Source organism: Hesperophylax consimilis, chromosome 13 (genome assembly GCF_061612785.1).
Source record: "Hesperophylax consimilis isolate HC1 chromosome 13, BYU_Hcon_1.0, whole genome shotgun sequence".
NCBI lineage: Eukaryota > Metazoa > Arthropoda > Insecta > Trichoptera > Limnephilidae > Hesperophylax > Hesperophylax consimilis.
Window position 1 is genome coordinate 2,506,593 of NC_142848.1, and position 18,804 is coordinate 2,525,396.

The 18,804-nt window shown below is 34.6% G+C and overlaps 1 protein-coding gene and 1 non-coding gene across 2 annotated transcripts in view; one reads left to right on the forward strand and one right to left on the reverse strand.

Annotated features, from left to right (window-relative positions):
- The window catches only part of Nckx30C (solute carrier family 24 member Nckx30C), a 190,522-nt gene that overhangs the window by 60,497 nt on the left and 111,221 nt on the right, over positions 1-18,804 (reverse strand). The window lies entirely within an intron of this gene.
- TRNAV-GAC (transfer RNA valine (anticodon GAC)) lies at positions 16,375-16,447 on the forward strand. Its single transcript has one exon. It is a non-coding gene; the product is annotated as a tRNA-Val (tRNA).

The following is an 18,804-nucleotide window of genomic DNA, read 5'->3' on the forward strand; positions in this document are numbered from 1 at the left end:
AAAATGATTATAATTTTCCCTTTGCCTATTAGCCTATTATTCAGCGTTATTTTATGGCTTGTAAAAATGCATGGATCCCTAAAACTGCCAAATAAAACACTTACACGGTGTTACAAATCTAATAATGAGAAAATTGTTATCCCTCAAAGCCTATTTCATCTTTCAATTTATTACAAATCTCTTTTTTCTTGGTATTCCGATTCAAAACGGGATTGAAGGCCGTTTCCTGTTAAACTATTAGTAAATTCCGTATGAACATATCATGTATATAGCAGTCGCGTACGCCGCTAAGACGTGGACAATCACTCACGAAACCCGGACACTTCTGCTAAGTCACCAAACGTAGGAAACAGGCAGAGGTTTTGGTTATCTAATGAATGGTTCCATGTTCACCTCACAAATTGTAAAATTTAAAAAAATATTACGAAAATAAACGTACTGTTTGAAGTAACGTCTGTTTGTAGATTATTCTGTTTTTAATGCAGATAATTAATGATTTTCTTGACATGTTTACACAGAGTGTTTTACTGTTTTCAAAGTGGATTTTTCTGAAAGGATTTAGCTGTTCAATCAACGATCTAACGCTTTTTTATTAATGCACTAAATGTACACAAGTATACTGTACAGCCAGGGACAAAATTATGGTTGTAAGTATTTTAATGAGAAAACTGATTGCAATTTTACTACAATACATGCTGGGCGCGGTCTAATTCATAAAATTGACGTATTTTATGCGTGTGTGTGTAAAAAATGACAGTTATACTTAGATCAAAAGCTGAAACGAGCCAAAAATCGCCGTTTAATGGGTACCGTTTAAACTCCCATAGTTATTCACAACTGATAAATCTTCATCAAATTTAATACTATTTCAACCCCCTCCACCTTTTTTACATGAACCACATATAGGAGGCCATGATGAAAATAATTTCCCTCACGGTTTCCAATGTCATCTCTGGGGAAGCCTTGTGGAGGGTCTTTTTAAGGAAAAGAAGAAGAGGACGTTTTGGGAACGACAAAGGTATGAGGGGTGGGTGGTAATCTAGAGGTCAGTATGTCATGGAGTGACTGACGCATGAATCCATCTTTCCCGCTATGTTACAAGACGGCACACGCCACCCGGCAGGTGGGCTGATGAACTCCCAAGATCTGAATACACCTCACCATGTAACGATTTGAAACTACTCGCCCCGGTGTCAAGCGCTTGGAAGAACTAATTAACACAAGAAGCGTGCATTTGTGAACACAGCGACGGCCGGGTACATATTCATAGACCTCAGAGATTGCAAGCCAGTTCTAGGGGAATCGGACAACAGTCAGGAGGTGCGTCACGGAACGGATTCCAGAGAGATTTGCGCCATTAAAAACGTGAGCGATTGTCATCATGCTAATTAGATTTTACAAAATGGTTTACTTTAAATAATATAAATTTGTTCTTCACAAGATATTTGGGAAGAGCTGGCGCCCTATATAATCAAGCAGGATTAATATTTGAGATGTGAAACTTATCCTTTTAATTTTTACTACCCGCAGATTAACATTTTAGTATTGTATCTTCGCATCACTAGTCAGATTTTGTTTAACGATCTGAACATGCCCTGATCTTAATAAAGAACGTAGAGTCTCTTGCTATTTAACTTGATATTAATGTAATTTAATAGATGAGTATTTTGATAATTAAACTCAATAAATTTTGTTCTCAGCATTGACGCATTTCTTTGATTTCTGATTCCCTTATTTAATATTGTGCAACACATGAGTTTTATGTTTACACACTTTTCAGAAATCACACACCAATAAATCTCGGTACATTTGACGCCCAACGGTACATTTGGCCTCCCAACGTGGTTTAAACCTAGTGATGTGTTATTTTGTGGGTAGGATGTAAATTTGTGCTCAATGTTTTTTAGTGTAGTTAAAAATCTCAAGTGTTAATCTTGCTAATTTGTGAATTTATGATGACAGTCGCTCGCGGTTTTGATGCTCCGGGGATCTGTTTCGTGATGATATTCCATAATTAAATAATCATTTTACAAAGTTTTTATATTTGAATGTCCCCTCTAGAACTCAAGCGCTCTGCGTTTTTCACTGTTTATTGACTTACAGTACGCTGTAGTCAAATTTTTTTTTTTTGGTACGAGGCAAGATTATTGTCGTCGTGTATATTTGGTACATGTGCTAATTATTTATTTCATACCTACATAGCATAGTTTCTTCACGTCATGTCGGAACCGCAAATTGTTACGAGGAGTCAGGCCAAGATTCAGGATTCTGTGACAATGCTGAATAAAAATGAAGCTTCGCCGGAGGGACAGGCGGAAACGCAATCCTCTTCCTGCAAGCCATTCCCCGTGCACAAATGGAATCTGGTTTTTGACGGATCCACATGCGTACGCAATTTCATAGAACGTGTAGAAGAACTAGCAGATTCTCGTGGTGTAAGTACCAATAATCTATTTTCTAGCGCGATTGAATTTTTCACAGGCGATGCTTTGAACTGGTTCAGGGTGAACCGTTTTACTTTTAATTCATGGTCAGAGATTGTTGCGGGTTTGAAGGAGGAGTTCGAACTCTTGGACCATGAGAAACGTCTTGTAGCTCAGTTAAGAACTACATGTCAAAAACCCAAAGAAAACCTGGGTTCATTTATAACTACAGTCTTACTATTGAATAATCGCCTCTCTAAGAAATTGCCGGAAGAGGAAATAGTAGAAATTCTAATGGGTAACATGTTGCCAAGATACATAAATAAACTTTCTCTTACAGTAATAACTATTATAATCCTATATATGTAATCCTATGCAATAATAACTATTATAATCCTATTGTCAAAGAAATTAAAGGTATTTCATAACAACAATCAAAGCGCTCAAAACGTGAATTTCAGAGAACCAGTGAGATGTTTCCGCTGTGGTCAACCTGGTGTAAAGGCTCCTGACTGCAGATGCAAGTAACCGAAAGAAAACTAGCAGCCCGGGTTACCTGTGCAGTGGGCGAGGAGACGTCTTCTCTACTGTGCCGTGTGACTCCGGAGTGGTCTAATTGGCTTGCTGTCGTGGAGAAATTCTACCAGAACCTTAAATTTTGTTTGGGTAGGTCTTAACGTTTGATTTTCAATTTAAAATATAAAATATAAAAATATTAGCCTGTATCTTACAGTGGGAATGTCACTTCATGCTTGTATAAGCCTCTGAAAGTGAATTTTTCTTTTACATTGCACATGTTTTTTAAATAAAACCGCTGAGGCTTTGTACAGCTCGTAAGGGTTGACTGTAAGGGTGGGAATGATATATATAAATTTACATCTAATGTCCATAGGGCATAGAGGGCCTGTAGCTTGTGGATGTTTTTGCCTACATGAGACAGGAGTACTATGTGCTATGTGATATAGTGAAAGCAATTGGCTTTTGTTGCAATTTTTCTCGGGAGAAAAGTACTACATGCTTTTTAGCCTCTGAGAGTACATTTTCTTAAATGCCGCCATGCTTGTATAAGCCTCTGAGTGTGCACCTGATGAAATAGTAGATAGTGTGTTTTTTTTTTTTGGAAGGTGATAATTTATTAAAAATGGAAAATCATAACGTTAATTTCCTTGTGAGAGCGTGTTTTTGTTTTTGGGTTTTCTTTTTTTGTTTTTTTAAAGTAAAGGATTAAATTGTCGTAAATTCAGTAATTCATACTATTTCCAGAATATAGAGGATTTGTTGGAAACTAATAAACAGTGTTTTTTATGGTTAGTGTCCATTGATTTGATTTTTTTTTATAAATTTGGACTATTTTGGTCATTTCCCTTCTCTATTATAGAGGATTTATAGGAAACTTTCTTTTTGGATATCAAAGCAAAAATTTCTTCTCAATAAATTTAATAATGTAATATGCTTGCAGGTGCGTATTTTAATAATTTTATATATTTTTGTTTCCACTATGCGCAATAATGGAAGCGATTAAAAGATTCCATTTAACGTGAGAGCATGACTAAAACTTATGTTCTCACATTGAATGCAATTTTATATTTGTTTATGATGTTATTTTGTTTGTCCGTGTCCAGGTATTACTAATATATGTATTTTGCTATTTTTATACTTGTTCAGTGTGCAAGGGTGACCTACCCTTACCCTTACGCATTGAATGTGTGCATATGAATGTACATAGTACTAAATTTTGTAAATTTATATATTCAAGTCATCAAATTTTGAGTAAGTTTGGAGGTGTGTGAGTACATTGTACATCCGTTTGGGATTTTGATGATTTTCATATGTACTTTTATCATATTCATTCTGAAATGGTTATGTAATTAACTGGTTTCAAGATGCGCTTGCTAGTCCGAAATGGTGGGCGTATCTTCAAGATAGTTTATAGTAGAATACGGTTGGGTTTTGTGTTTCGTTGTCTTGTTCTGTTTCTTTGTCTTGTTCTGTATCATTATGCTATTATTAATAAGTTTTTATGCCCTTTGGGGATGTTACATACTATAAGCTGGAGAAATAGTGCATTTTCAATTGCATGTGGTACAATACCGTGCCTATATTTATCAAATTATTAATGTTAATTTGGGTTATCCCATTCATTAATCTATAGTATCAAATGAGTATGTATATTCCTTGCAGGATCTGCTGGATATTGGTTACAATTTTCTTATAATAGATTTAATGATTTATAGTTAGTACTATTTATTATGTTGCTTTGAGTTAGAAGGCAAACCGAAGAGTTCATTCAGAATCTTTGGCATTGGGTTACTATTTTCATCACATGATAGCAATCAGATGCTTAGAATATCTATTTAGTAACTTTAGGAAGTTATGAAACCCAGCCAACGGTTTTCTATGTAATTTCTTTTGGTAGTGCTTATTTTATCCATTTGGGTTTTTTTTTTTTTTCTTTTTTTGGATTCACATTTTATGTTGTTTTTCATCCTTACAAATTAGAATAAAAATAAATATAAATTAATTAAATAGAGAGATTTGAAATCCTCAACACAAAAAAAAATGCATGTGGCATATGCCAACGTCGGTTTACTTTTAATTTTATTTTAAAGATAATAAAGCTTCCTTCTTCGGGTTGCGGGGGCCATTCTTGAGCTCGGAATGACCTCAACAAGTCGAACTAGCATTCGATAATTCAATCAATACCTTGTTCTTGATCGAATCATGGAATGTTAATTGGTTCTTTATTCTTAGAGATTTACAAAATAGAATAAGAATAATTCAATTTTACTGCTAATTTCATCATCGGATTACATTTTAACTGAAAATTTAAATTTTGATTTATACTATACTACATTGGGGTATTACAGAATTTGTTTATTCACAAGCTAATTTATTTCTCAAATTTTATCAATATCAAAGACAAACTTATTTTTACTCAGATCTATGGGAAGGATAATAATGTTCATTTTCATATAGAAATCTTAATATCTATTTCACAGTTAAAGCTTAAATTTTTTAAACTTTGAAATAACTTGTTAGTAAAATTATAATAAAATTTATTTATAAAGATATTTAAAATATCATTCTATTTTAGAGGAGTGACATCTAGGTGGGCTGTTTGGAAACTTCAATCTATAACTTTATAACTAAACAATCAGTTCTAACTTAATTTTTTTTTCTAATTTTCATCAGTAAACCATTTTATAGTATAGCTTAGTCTTCGCAACATCAAGAATTAACATCAACGTTAAATCGCAATCATCACTACAAATTCAAGACCTTAACATATACTGCCGGTGGAATTCATTGCTGCTTTTGGCCAAAACAATTACAATCTACATGGAAGGAAGAACTTCATATTCACATGGACATCTTTATACAAAATGGACCTGTCATCTGCACTGGACAATATCAAGAAGACTATCAAAATTGAACTTCAACTTTCTTCTTCTACATTGATCTTCGGCTTTCATCTGTACACTCTTTGGATGCTCATCCCAGCAGTTTTAAAATTCATCATGGCCAGATTAGGAGGAGGAGTTTCGCCTTCATACAATCACCAAACAGACCTCTAAGCTGATAATCACCACTTCTGCCTTCAAGACCTGGACCCTGTACGTGACCTTCATATTGGATATAAATTACCTAGTTTCAAGGATACATTCTGAAATCAATTCTTCCAGAGCATATCACCTATTGGCATGATGAGCAAGCTTCCTGTCTTGAAATGTGTAAAGGCGCCAGGAGGGCCTCAAATTTCCTTTGGAAATTTTTTTGAAGGGAAGGGAGTAATGTAACGATTTGAAACTACTCGCCCCGGTGTCAAGCGCTTGGAAGAACTAATTAACACAAGAAGCGTGCATTTGTGAACACAGCGACGGCCGGGTACATATTCATAGACCTCAGAGATTGCAAGCCAGTTCTAGGGGAATCGGACAACAGTCAGGAGGTGCGTCACGGAACGGATTCCAGAGAGATTTGCGCCATTAAAAACGTGAGCGATTGTCATCATGCTAATTAGATTTTACAAAATGGTTTACTTTAAATAATATAAATTTGTTCTTCACAAGATATTTGGGAAGAGCTGGCGCCCTATATAATCAAGCAGGATTAATATTTGAGATGTGAAACTTATCCTTTTAATTTTTACTACCCGCAGATTAACATTTTAGTATTGTATCTTCGCATCACTAGTCAGATTTTGTTTAACGATCTGAACATGCCCTGATCTTAATAAAGAACGTAGAGTCTCTTGCTATTTAACTTGATATTAATGTAATTTAATAGATGAGTATTTTGATAATTAAACTCAATAAATTTTGTTCTCAGCATTGACGCATTTCTTTGATTTCTGATTCCCTTATTTAATATTGTGCAACACATGAGTTTTATGTTTACACACTTTTCAGAAATCACACACCAATAAATCTCGGTACATTTGACGCCCAACGGTACAACCAGATGAACTCGGGCACCCCTGCTAATTCACCAAACGTAACAAACTACTTAGGGTGACCTATGGCAGAGGTTTTAGCTATCCAATAAATCGTCGCTTAAGTTCTAACACCGCGAAAGTCCAAATAATGCCATTTTAACTTTTGCATGTCATTCTATAGAGAATCGGAAGACGCACCTTCTAGACCAAACAGAAACAAAGATTTTAACTAATAAAAGCGTTTTATTTTGAAAACAAATACACAGCGTATCTCCGTGCCGCGGGAATCGTCATGCACACAGCGCGTAAGTCAGTTTGCTTTCGTATTGTGACAGGTCGCGACGTGTGCTCCCAATAAATACATTGGAAATCAAGGTAACTTTAAATCATATTACTAATATTATGTGTTCATATAAGGGATAAAGTCTTTATATTTGGTTTTTAAGTATAGTTAAGTCTAAATATTAATTACGTTATTGTAAAAAATAAGATGAAAATTGGTATTTTACTTACGCGGTGTTCTGCTTAATGTAGAAGTGACTTACGCGGTGTTTTATATAACGGTTTTTAACAAGCTTTTAAATTTACAGATATCAATGCACCATGGATTACGACAGCAGTGATGATGAAGAGATGGATGAAATATGTAAACAACTAGGAATAAAAATACCACCTAAAAAGAAAAATGAAAATATCACACCCAAGGAAAATTTGGAAAACCTCGACATTAACAACTTGCCTGTTGTTATAATTCCAGATAATACCAATATAAGCGGCGAGGTGAGTGTACATGAACTTTTCGAATGCCATGTCATTGTAATGAGTCTAATGACGGAAGAAACTACAGTTCAACTCGCCTCTGTTACCATCGAATGTCGAACCTCTTGAAATTAACTTTGGACAAACAAGTGTGATAGAGCCTATATTAATGGAAGAAACAACAGATCTTCCATTACCGATTGCGAGTCCCTTGCTAGTGAATGACGAGGTCAAACATGGTGATCTTAATTCTGGTCGAAAAAGACGTTCTAAGGGATGTTCTGCGAACAAAAACTGGACTAAAAATAATAGCAAGAAACTTAGAATGGAAAGAATAGAATATTTAGGATATCGTCGAGCCTCTCATCGAAAACAAGAAACATCTTTTCAAAATTTATTGTGATAAGTGTAATTCAGTAAATAAAGAACCCGTCAGCCGATGGTCCTTTGACAAAATTTTCAAGGAAAAGAATTTAAGCTTATTATTTTTTTGATAAATTAATGTTTTTAAGACAAGATTTTATTTATGCATAGCACAAAGGATAACAATTATTTTTATAAGCAATAATTGTTCGCCTGAAACACTCATCCACATTGAAAAAATCTTCTGATAAAAAATACATGACGCCAACGTCCCGTTGGCGTCATGTATTTTTTATCAGGAGATTTTTTCAATGTGGATGAGTGTTTCAGGCGAACAATTATTGCTTATAAAAATAATTTAAGCTTATTCCAGCCAAAAAAAAGATCAATGTTACACATGCTGTGCGTTCAAAGCAGGTAATATAAGTAAAGATATCTATCGCAATCACGTCATTCGAAAAGAAGCAGCTAGAGAGGAGAAAAATAAAGACAAGGACCGAGCATTAGCAGGAGAAGCACACGTATTTACGCACGATCTCCAATCAGTAAAATTATGTCCGATGTTGCAGGCTAGTGCTTTGTATTACAAAACAAAACTCTGTGTTCATAATTTCACAATGTTTAATTTTTTATTTATTTATTTTATTTATTTATTTATTATTATTACATTTATTACATACAAGATATACAAATATAAAAGGAAGCTTTGACTGTCCAACTAGGAAGTTTCCCGTTTTAGGACAGTCAAATTGGCAGGTTGCGTGTACATAATTCCAGGTAGGTACATGTAAAATATAAAATAAAATTAAAATATAACATATAAATGAAAGAAAGAAAAATAGAAAGAAAATATTTTTTTAGGAAAATACAATTTAGCAGTAATGAACAATAAAATCCAGATAGGTACATGTAAAATATAAAATAAAAATATAATATATCAATGTAAGAAAGAAAAATAAAAAAAATATTTTTTAGGTAAATACAAAATACAAAATCGAGGAAATCAACTCAGACTACGTTTTTTAATAATTTTTCGGAATCTGTCCTACCTAAGTCTAATAACCATTTAGTAATTTTAGTACCGAAGGCTGATAATTCACATAGTTTAAATTGAGAGGGGATTTTGTTGTATATTTTTGGTCCCAGGTATGAGAAAACTTTTTGATAAGCCGCAGTATTGCTAGTTGGAATAGAAAGGTCGTTTCTGCTCTTACTTCTGGTGTGATGATTATGATCGACTGTTATCGTTTTGTTTTTATTTTTGTGGACGCAGATTGTTATTTTTTTTATGTAACACTGTCGAACATCAAAATAATCTAGCTGCAAAAGATGTCCATTGTTACTGGTTTGCCGAGCACAACGCAGGATTAGTGGCTTCTGTTTTTACATCATGTGTCATAGATTGCCTGAGAAAATCACTTTTTGAAAAACCTATGCCAATTATCCTATTTTCTGATGGATGTACATCCCAAAACGGAAACGTTGTTTTAGCTAATGCTCTTTTAGATTTAGCCATGGAATAAAACGTCGTAATAACGCAAAAATTCCTTGAAAGGGTAATACCCAAATGGAGTGTGACTCTAGCCACAGTGCAATTGAATGTAGGCTTAAAAATAAGGAGATATACTTACCCTCCCAGTATGCCTCGATTTCTTAGGAAGCCCGACGAAAACAACCTTTTTTCGTTCAGTTTTTATCTTATGACTTTGTTTATGACTACTCAAACAAAAATGATTTCTTGTATGAGTCAATCCGGCCTGGCCTAGTCGCAAACGATCCTACAGTCACATATTTTAAGGGTTTTGGAGTATAACCCTAATGGCCTTATTAACTACAAGTTGAGCTTTCAGGATGACTATAAGAATTTGCCCAGAAGAGCCAAAAATAAAAGGACAAGACCAGGCCCAAGGTCATTTATAATAACCATAAAAAAATAAATGAATCTAAATGGAAACATCTTCAAGAACTCAAGTCAGTTATTCCTCCTGACTGTCACCATTTTTACGATGCTTTACTTCATTAATATTTAATAATTACTAATTTCTATTGAATTTTTGTTATTTTTGATTATGTTTGTAAGGTAGAACTGATTTTAAATTTTTAATACTGACGTTCCTTTTTGATGTGATTTTATACCAAATAAGTATCAAGGTTGAAAAACAGTGTAATAAAGTTAATTTGTTAATTATTTATAACGAAAAGTTAAGAAGATCTGTTAAGATAATTGTAGATGTATGTTTTATGTTTTGTATTTTTTTATGAGGTATAAGTCTACCCGTTATTTTTATTTTATTTGAAATAAATATTTCAAGACAGTTACAGAGTATTTATAATAACTCCGCGTAAGTCCCCCTATTTTATTTATTATAATGTGGTAACACTGCGTATGTCAAAAAAATAATCCAAATAATGATTTTTTATAACAACCGTTACAAAAATCTTATATTAACCTTTCTTTTATAAATTTTCATTAAAAATATATTTACTTTGATTGCGATATATAAAGAGGCACGGTTTTTTTGCTTTTCTGAAAAGTTGTTATTTTTGACTTCCGCGGTGTTAGAACTTAAGTGACGAAATGGTTCTTGAGGCGACGGTACTCATTCCAGCCTCTCAAAATTAAGTCTTCTTATATACACTTTGACGGAAATTAAAAATTAAATACAAAAAAATGTGAACATTTAATATTCCCGTGACTGTAAAGTACTGACACTTTTTAAGTTTACACTGACGTACAAACACTAGAAGGGTAAACGCGCCAGTTATCACGGCAGGGCTAACTCGCCTGACACTTCCCCTGAGCCAGAGGTGCCTGTACTGTAATGACCGGTAATATACACTTAGATACCCACTACGTACTGTACATATACGACACACAACAAACAGGTATAGGCACTGTACCTGGTACTGTACACATACGACATTCCTGTACCTCCGTTGTTTGTATTACCTGACGTGTTAATACGCAGTTTTCCCTGCAGCTAATTTCATAATCTGATTAGCGCCAATTTAGCGAGTATACACAGCAGAATACACAGCAAAATTTTTCGTGATTTTAAAACCTAATTAAAAAACAGATTTAAAATGTTTTACGCAGTTTTTTTAATGAAGCTACTGCCAGAAGAAGAATAGCGAATCAAATACTTGAGTCATGTCAAGAGAAAGAAGAGTGTGTGTTTATGAGACAATATATGAATGAGAATGAAGCAAAGAGTATGAAACCAGAGGTATTAATTTTCTAGTTTTTTAAATGAATGGGAAATGTTGATTATACCTACTACCCAAGTTGATATCAAAGATACATTTCCAATACGTTATCAATTCCGTCGATTCTTCAAAAACACGTCCAGAAGCCCTTTCCCGCTCCGTTCCGCTCCGGCCTCCGGCGATTGTGGGCTTGATTTATGGCTCAGAGGACCAAAGTGCCAGGAGCACAAAGGAAGACGGGTGATCTACGGTCGGATAACACCTGCGGAGGAAGCGCCGACGTTCTCGGGGTGCCAAGTCCCAGATCCCATACCCATCTAGAACCCATAATGCCGCAATCTTCAACAAACGGGGATAAAAATTTATGATATATTTTTTCACTCTGAAAAACATGATGAGACTGCTGTTATGCCCTTTCTCAGAGCTTTCATATAAAAAAATTCAGTGTGTGGCAAGCCTACGCACGACGGAAGTGAAACCTTTAGTATTCTTCTCTCTCTCTCTTTTCATTTCATATTATTATTATTCAGAATGCTGTACATTATAGTTTTAAAAAGCATAAATTTATTTATAGGCGTGTTGTTAACAAATGAACGTTTAACTAGATTCATAATATTGATATATTTATACGTAGCATGTGATAAAAAAAATAAAAGTTATAAAAATATGGAATTCGAACCCGGGTTCTGCATAACGAGTGTCGAACGCTCTGCCTCTAGACCGCGAGGAGAGGTATCTCGCGCGACGAGAACCGCGTATACAACGTGTACTCCTCAATTGACTTGTCCCGCGCAAATTTTCGTTTTCAAACACGGCAAATGAATAATATCACATAACGTCTCATTAACGCTTTATATAGGGTCGAATCGAAGATATATCGGCAGTGTGAAGTCATATCTGTCGTTTTTCAAAATATTTCCGTATATTTGTCCGTTTTGGAAAAGATCTATCGTGTTTTAACAGTCTCATACCCGTATGGAGTCTGAATTTGAAAAACATTTCTAAATTTTGAAAAACTCACTTACGGCTGTGTTTTTTACTAAAAAAACTTATCAAGCACGTCTGCGAGGGTAATTAGTCGCGTTATCGGCCTTGATTGGTAATTTTAATGATTCAAAATAAAAATAATTAATCAAAATACCGAGCGACTCTACCGGCTCGATTTGTAAGCTATATTTCAACCAAAATATCATATAGGTACCGACCGTTACTTCTAGCCAATTACTCGAGTGAACACCTGCCGGTCTAGAGTCTCACTAAATGGATTTAGACATTTCGGGAGACTCTCGGTTAAAATTAACAAATTTATGTAATTTTTTACTACATTATTACAAATCATGTAGATATCTTCTTATATGTATTCCTGACAAAGTCGCAACACGAGAGCATTTTATCACTTTTCCTCGTATTAAAAAAATCACAAAAAGAAAAAAAAACATTATTTAAAGCGGGGATCGAACCTCGGTTCTTCACGATGACAGTCGGGCGCTCTGCCTCTAGAGTTTGGAGAGTGACCTAAACTAGGTATATAATATTAGCTAGGCTCCTATAGCGAAATAATCACGGTTTTTCGTGACGGTCATGAGTCGGTTTTACTCCGGTCCTCGAAAATGCATGACGCGCGTAAAGAAGTTTCACTTCAAAATATCATTTTTATGGAAGCTTCCGAATCCGTATATCCTCCTAAAGTCAATCTACTTAAAATTAGTAAGTTTTAAAATCTAACTAAAAAAACCGTCCAAATCATTAGGTGCGTCCTTTATTTTTTGACAGATGTTCTTTTCGCCTATTTGTAACATTTTAGGTGTCGGATAAGTTAACATGTACATGATGCGGCCAGTCCACGTTAGCCCAATGCATTGGGCCATATTCTGAAGCAACGTGTACACGACGACTTGGCCGTTGCAAGCGTTGGCCGCCAACGTTGCTCGTTAAGCCGATTATTATCGGTTTTCGTACATACATCGATCTTGGCGCCAATCCGCTAACAGCGTTCACACGTTGGCCCAGTCTTCATTTTGCAATAGACGTTCAGCGGAGACAATCGTGTTGATTATTGCGTGAGTAATTATTTACGTTTTCAAATTACGATGATCAATAATTAAACTTGCTGTATAAATAAATTGTCTCGGCTGCGGTAATTTTTACATGAATCTAGATTTGACTGCCTCCGTAGTCGAGGGGTCTCGACCTCAACTAGCAATCCGCAGGTCGCGGTTTCAAATTTCGTTTGATGAGTTTGTTTTATGTCACAATTTATTCATTTTAAATAATGTATAGAAAACTTGGCGGAACGTTCCAGAGGAGAAGATACTCTCCGTATCGCCCTGGTGTAAGACCACAATGCAGAGACGTTGCTTGGAATGGCTTTAGCCGTGTTTGGCGACCAGATCCGAATACAAAGGTACTTTCCCGCCTTCCTCTTCCCCATCTCCTTCCCCTCCCACTACCTTCAGCCTCACAACATACCCCAATCGAGGATTCCGTAGTCTCACTGGCGCCAGACGGTTGGGACTCTTGTAAGTATATTTCGTTTATTTTTATAATTTTTAGTTATAGTTATAACGATTTAAAATGTGTCATTTTGGATTTCCCGCCTAAAAGACATGGCGAGTTGGCGCCAATATTGGCCCAACTTGTGCATTAGGCCAACGTGTACATTCGGCATGAAAATAAGTTATAACAAAAAGGGCTATTCGTTTTAGGTTCATCATAAAATCCCCGAATACAGATTGCTTCAGCCGAGAGTCTTAAGGCTTCCCACTACTTTAAGCCCATTTAACCTTAGTGAAATCCAAAAATGAGCCCAGTTGAAAATATAAGGAGACAAGGCTACGAAAAGAACCGAGTTAACGACGCAAATTTTTAAATGCTTTTCTATCCGCTATTATCCTATTTTAGTCTCCTTATTAAACGATCAAAATAGGTACCTATAGGCAAATCATTTTATAGAGACCCTAGCATTTGTAGTGGTGTACTGGATGGATAAAAAATATTAATAATAATGTTGGTTTTGTTAGAAAGCTGAAGAATGTGATAAAAATCATTAAAATAACATTGGCGAGTTTGTTATTTTATTTCTGGGCATCTGCAGGGTAAGAAAAGACTGCGGGCAGGTGTTCCAAACAAGTTACTTTTTTTTAAACTTTCGATACTGTCGTGTGCACAAATGCATTCAAACGTAATGTCTTTAAAATTATTTGCATGTACATGAAATGGTCTGACATCTTGTATTATTTGTAAGAAGTAAATCAATATTTAAAAGGTTTTATACTTAGTGACAAGTTAGAACATCATGATATTTGATCTCCTCAGGGCTCAGGAATATTCTATCAGAAGGTCGGAGTACTTCCATTAAATGTTCCATGAAGCTGAACACGGACTTGGTCTCCTGCAAAACTGGCTTAAAAGAAACTCCCTGACGCTTAATGTCAATAAAACAAAATATCTGACATTTTCTAAAACAGCCAGAGGGCAGCCGTCAGAAGACCTTAATCTCAAATTACATTCATGCCAAGGAATTTATCAAAAAAATCAAGGCTCATCATGCCTCTGTCCCACTATAGCACACTCCAAAACATCAAATATCTTGGAATTGAAATTGATGATAATCTCCGTTGGAACTCACATATAGATGTAATTACAAAAAAACTAACCAGGTACATATACTTCTTTAGAAACATTCGCAATATCCTCAATATAAACGATATTAAAAAAGTATACTATGCTTTGTGTCAATCACAAATAGAGTACGGAATAACTGGATGGGGGTCTGCCTTGAGCACTCACACAGAGCGGCTCAATATAGCACAAAAAGGAGTATTAAAGACTATACTGAAAGTTCCGCTTAGAACTTCGACAGAAGAAATATTCAAAAACTTCAATGTTTACAATGTACAGAAACTATATTCAAAAAATATTTTATTTAAACTGAAAAAAAACATATCCGAATACTCCACTGCCCAACATAAATACACAACCAGGGCAAAAAGCGAAAATATCCTGATTACTCCCAGTTTGAACACATCCTTTGGACAGAGAAATAATAAATTCCATGCTATAAAATTGTTCAATGCTCTACCAAATGAAACCAAAAAAATAAACGAAATGAGTATATTTAAAACAAAAGTCAAAACATGGCTTAGAGATCAAAGTAATAATCAACTTACAAACATTATGAAGACAATGTAAAGACAATTCAAAACTAAATACAAAAATTTAAGAAAAACTACAGGCCGCCTCAGAACAGGAAACCCTAGTGAGGAGGACTGTGAAAAAAATACAAAAAATATACTTATATTATACTTTAAACCTACATAATGTACAAATTTTGCTATTGATATTAATAAAAAAAAAAATAAAAAAAAACACAAAAAAAACACAAAAAAAAAAAAAAACACAAAAATGTCTCACTTTACGCTTTTATAACTAAAATTACTGATAGCGTAAAAATATATAACACTCACTTATTTTATTAGACAAACGGATAACGAACTAATATCACCTCACTTTAATTCGTTTCAAATAAAAATAAATGATAAAAAATTTACGAAGTTTTTTTTAAATTGTGGTCGAAACCTTTGGTTTCATAAAGGTGCATATTTTGATTATTCTATAGTTAACTTCTAGATTAGAATATAAAGCCTGGTATTTTCTCTTTCTAACGCCGTTTAGATAATATTATTCACCAAATGTAAAGGGAGACACTACGATTTATGTGAGACTATATGAGTTTCAAATTAGCTTGAACGGTTATACAGCTTTTTCTGATTATAATTTTAAGTTAAATACGACAATTTTTATTATTATTTTTTATGGTAAACTAATGTTTAAGACAAGATTTTTTATGCATAGCACAAAGTGTAACAATTATTTTTATAAGCAATAATTATAATTATTAATTCTTGCTTATAAAAATAATTGTTACCCTTTGTGCTATGCATAAAAAATCTTGTCTTAAACATTAGTTTACCATAAAAAATAATAATTAATATTTGACAAGTTCAAGTATCTTCACCAAAAAATGTAGACAATTTGTCTCGACGCCATCTAGTGAGAGAGTAAGCACTTACAATGCCTTTCTCATATAAAATAAAGTTGGTTGTTTTCAGGTGAAAAAATGTAATAAGCAGTAATTGTTCAATGAAACACTAGTATATATTGAATTATTTCGCGGATAAGAGATAAGCCGCCATAGCTCAGTGGTCAGAGCTGTCGACCGACAGTCGAAAGGACACGGGTTCAAGTCCCGTTGGCGTCATGTATCTTTTATCAGGAGATTTTTCAATGTGGATGAGTGTTTCAGGCTAATAATTATTGCTTATAAAAATAAACACAATTTTAACTCATGCATCATTCCCTTTATTAGCTATGGAGCATTTTAAGGTAAATACCACAATTTTCCACTCCTAAATCATTCCCTTCATTAGCTATGGAGCATTTTAAGGTAAATACCAAAATTTTCAATTCCTAAATCATTCCCTTCATTATCTATGGAGCATTTTAAGGTAAATACCACAATTTTCAACTCCTAAATCATTCCCTTCATTAGCTATGGAGTATTTTAAGGTAAATACCACAATTTTCAACTCCCAAATCATTCCCTTCATTAGCTATGGAACATTTTAAGGTAAATACCACAATTTTCAACTCCCAAATCATTCCCCTCATTATCTATGGAGCATTTTAAGGTAAATACCACAATTTTCAACTCCTAAATCATTCCCTTCATTAGCTATGGAGCATTTTAAGGTAAATACCACATTTTCAACTCCTAAATCATTCCCTTCATTAGCTATGGAGCATATGAAAATTTATTTTAAAGTAATTTTTTTTTCCATTTACTTATTAAACAGTGAAGTTTGAACTAGTCATTAAATTAGATTTATAACTGATTAGATAAAGTAAATCACTCCAGCAGATCCAATACAAAACACCAAGAAAACGCAAAAAAACGTAATGTTTACAGAGAAAATTTATCGTTTCTTTCCTTTATAATACAAGTATAATCTCGGCCAAATGGCACCCATTTGAATATGCCGCCTCCCGCGCTGCAACGAGGAATGAAGGAGGGGAGGGAGGAGGGGGTGCTCACGTGGTCACATGGAAAGGCGCCCGGAGAGGGGTTGTATTGTGTTCCTAAACTAATTTAGGTCAGTGCCGCTCTAAGGTCACCGAGAAGTAGGGGTGAGGGCAGAGGAAGGGGGTTTATTGAATCAAGGGTGTGTTTTGAAGACTTTTATCTTATTATACCTTAAGGCTGGCCGCATACATACGTTTTCCGTATTCGATTTCCGAATTCGTTTTCCGTATTCGGAATTCCGTGAGACTAGCTCAAACGTTCGTTTTTCTTCATTCGGAATGTATAAACGTCAGTACCAGTGTTGCCAACAAGGGCGATATATCGCCATTTAGGCTACTCAGAGCGGAATCGGCGCCTCCCCATGATTTTATTTTTATTTTCTGGGGACAAATTTTATTTTTTTGAAATTCTCTAGCCACCCCCCCCCCCCCCCACGAAATTTTTATTTTCACGTAAAACATCAATTTTAAACATGTCCCACCTAACAGCAAATTCGGCTACTTTACGCTACCTTATGTATGAGAAACGGCGATATTAGGTCAAGATCCGTTGGCAACACTGAATTACGAACGGAAATTTCCGTACGTTTGCGTCGGCACAAACAAACTGTATGCAATAGCTGCGTTCCACATGACGTCATTAGGTTTTTTCCATTCGGTTTCTCCGAACGCGCCGGCTCGCATTCGGAACTTGCGTAAGGAATTTGTTCCGTTCGGAACTAAAACGAACGTGTGCGGCAGTTAATGTATTTTCTACTGATTCCGTGCATTCGGATGTCCGAATACGGAAAACGAATTCGGAAATCGAATACGAAAAACGTATGTATGCGGCCAGCCTAAGACGATGCAATGCAAACTAATGCAAAAATGTGTATTTTTGGTTTTAAATTTTGATCGCTTATAAATAAATATGGATACTTTAATTAAATACTGTGAGTAGAAAACATATTGGCTTGTGCTATAATCAAGTTTTTTATAACCATATAAAACCAAGTCCCACAAAAATTCTTTAAAATGCAAAATCTTATTTACGAACCCCCTGTCTAATATGGTATCATTGTATAGCGCGGAAAATTAAGTTATTTAGATAATTATTGTAAATAGTGATTTCATCGGATTCCGAATGTTACATGTCAAGGTCTAACTGCAGCAAAAAAGAAATCACGGACAGTCTGAAAAACGAATTTGGCCATTTTAAAAAATATAAGCTCATCGGAAGACACATTTTTATAAGTAGAAGATTTTACGCACCAAAACATTTTTACAGTCCTGAAACCTAATTTTTTTGGCTTACAAAAATATTCTCTTAACAATATCAGCTGTAAAATTATACTGGTAGTATTAAGCATCTGTGATATTTCAAGGAGATCAAATTAATATTTTTTCAATGTAAAATTTTGTTTGTACCCTAAACCTACAAAATTTCTGGACGAATTCCGTTGATTTCAGAGTTTGATCTTGTTAGGGTCACCAAGGTGAGTTGAATTGAAGTCGATATAGTGTAGTTTTTCTAAATTAACAATGTGGTATACAGTA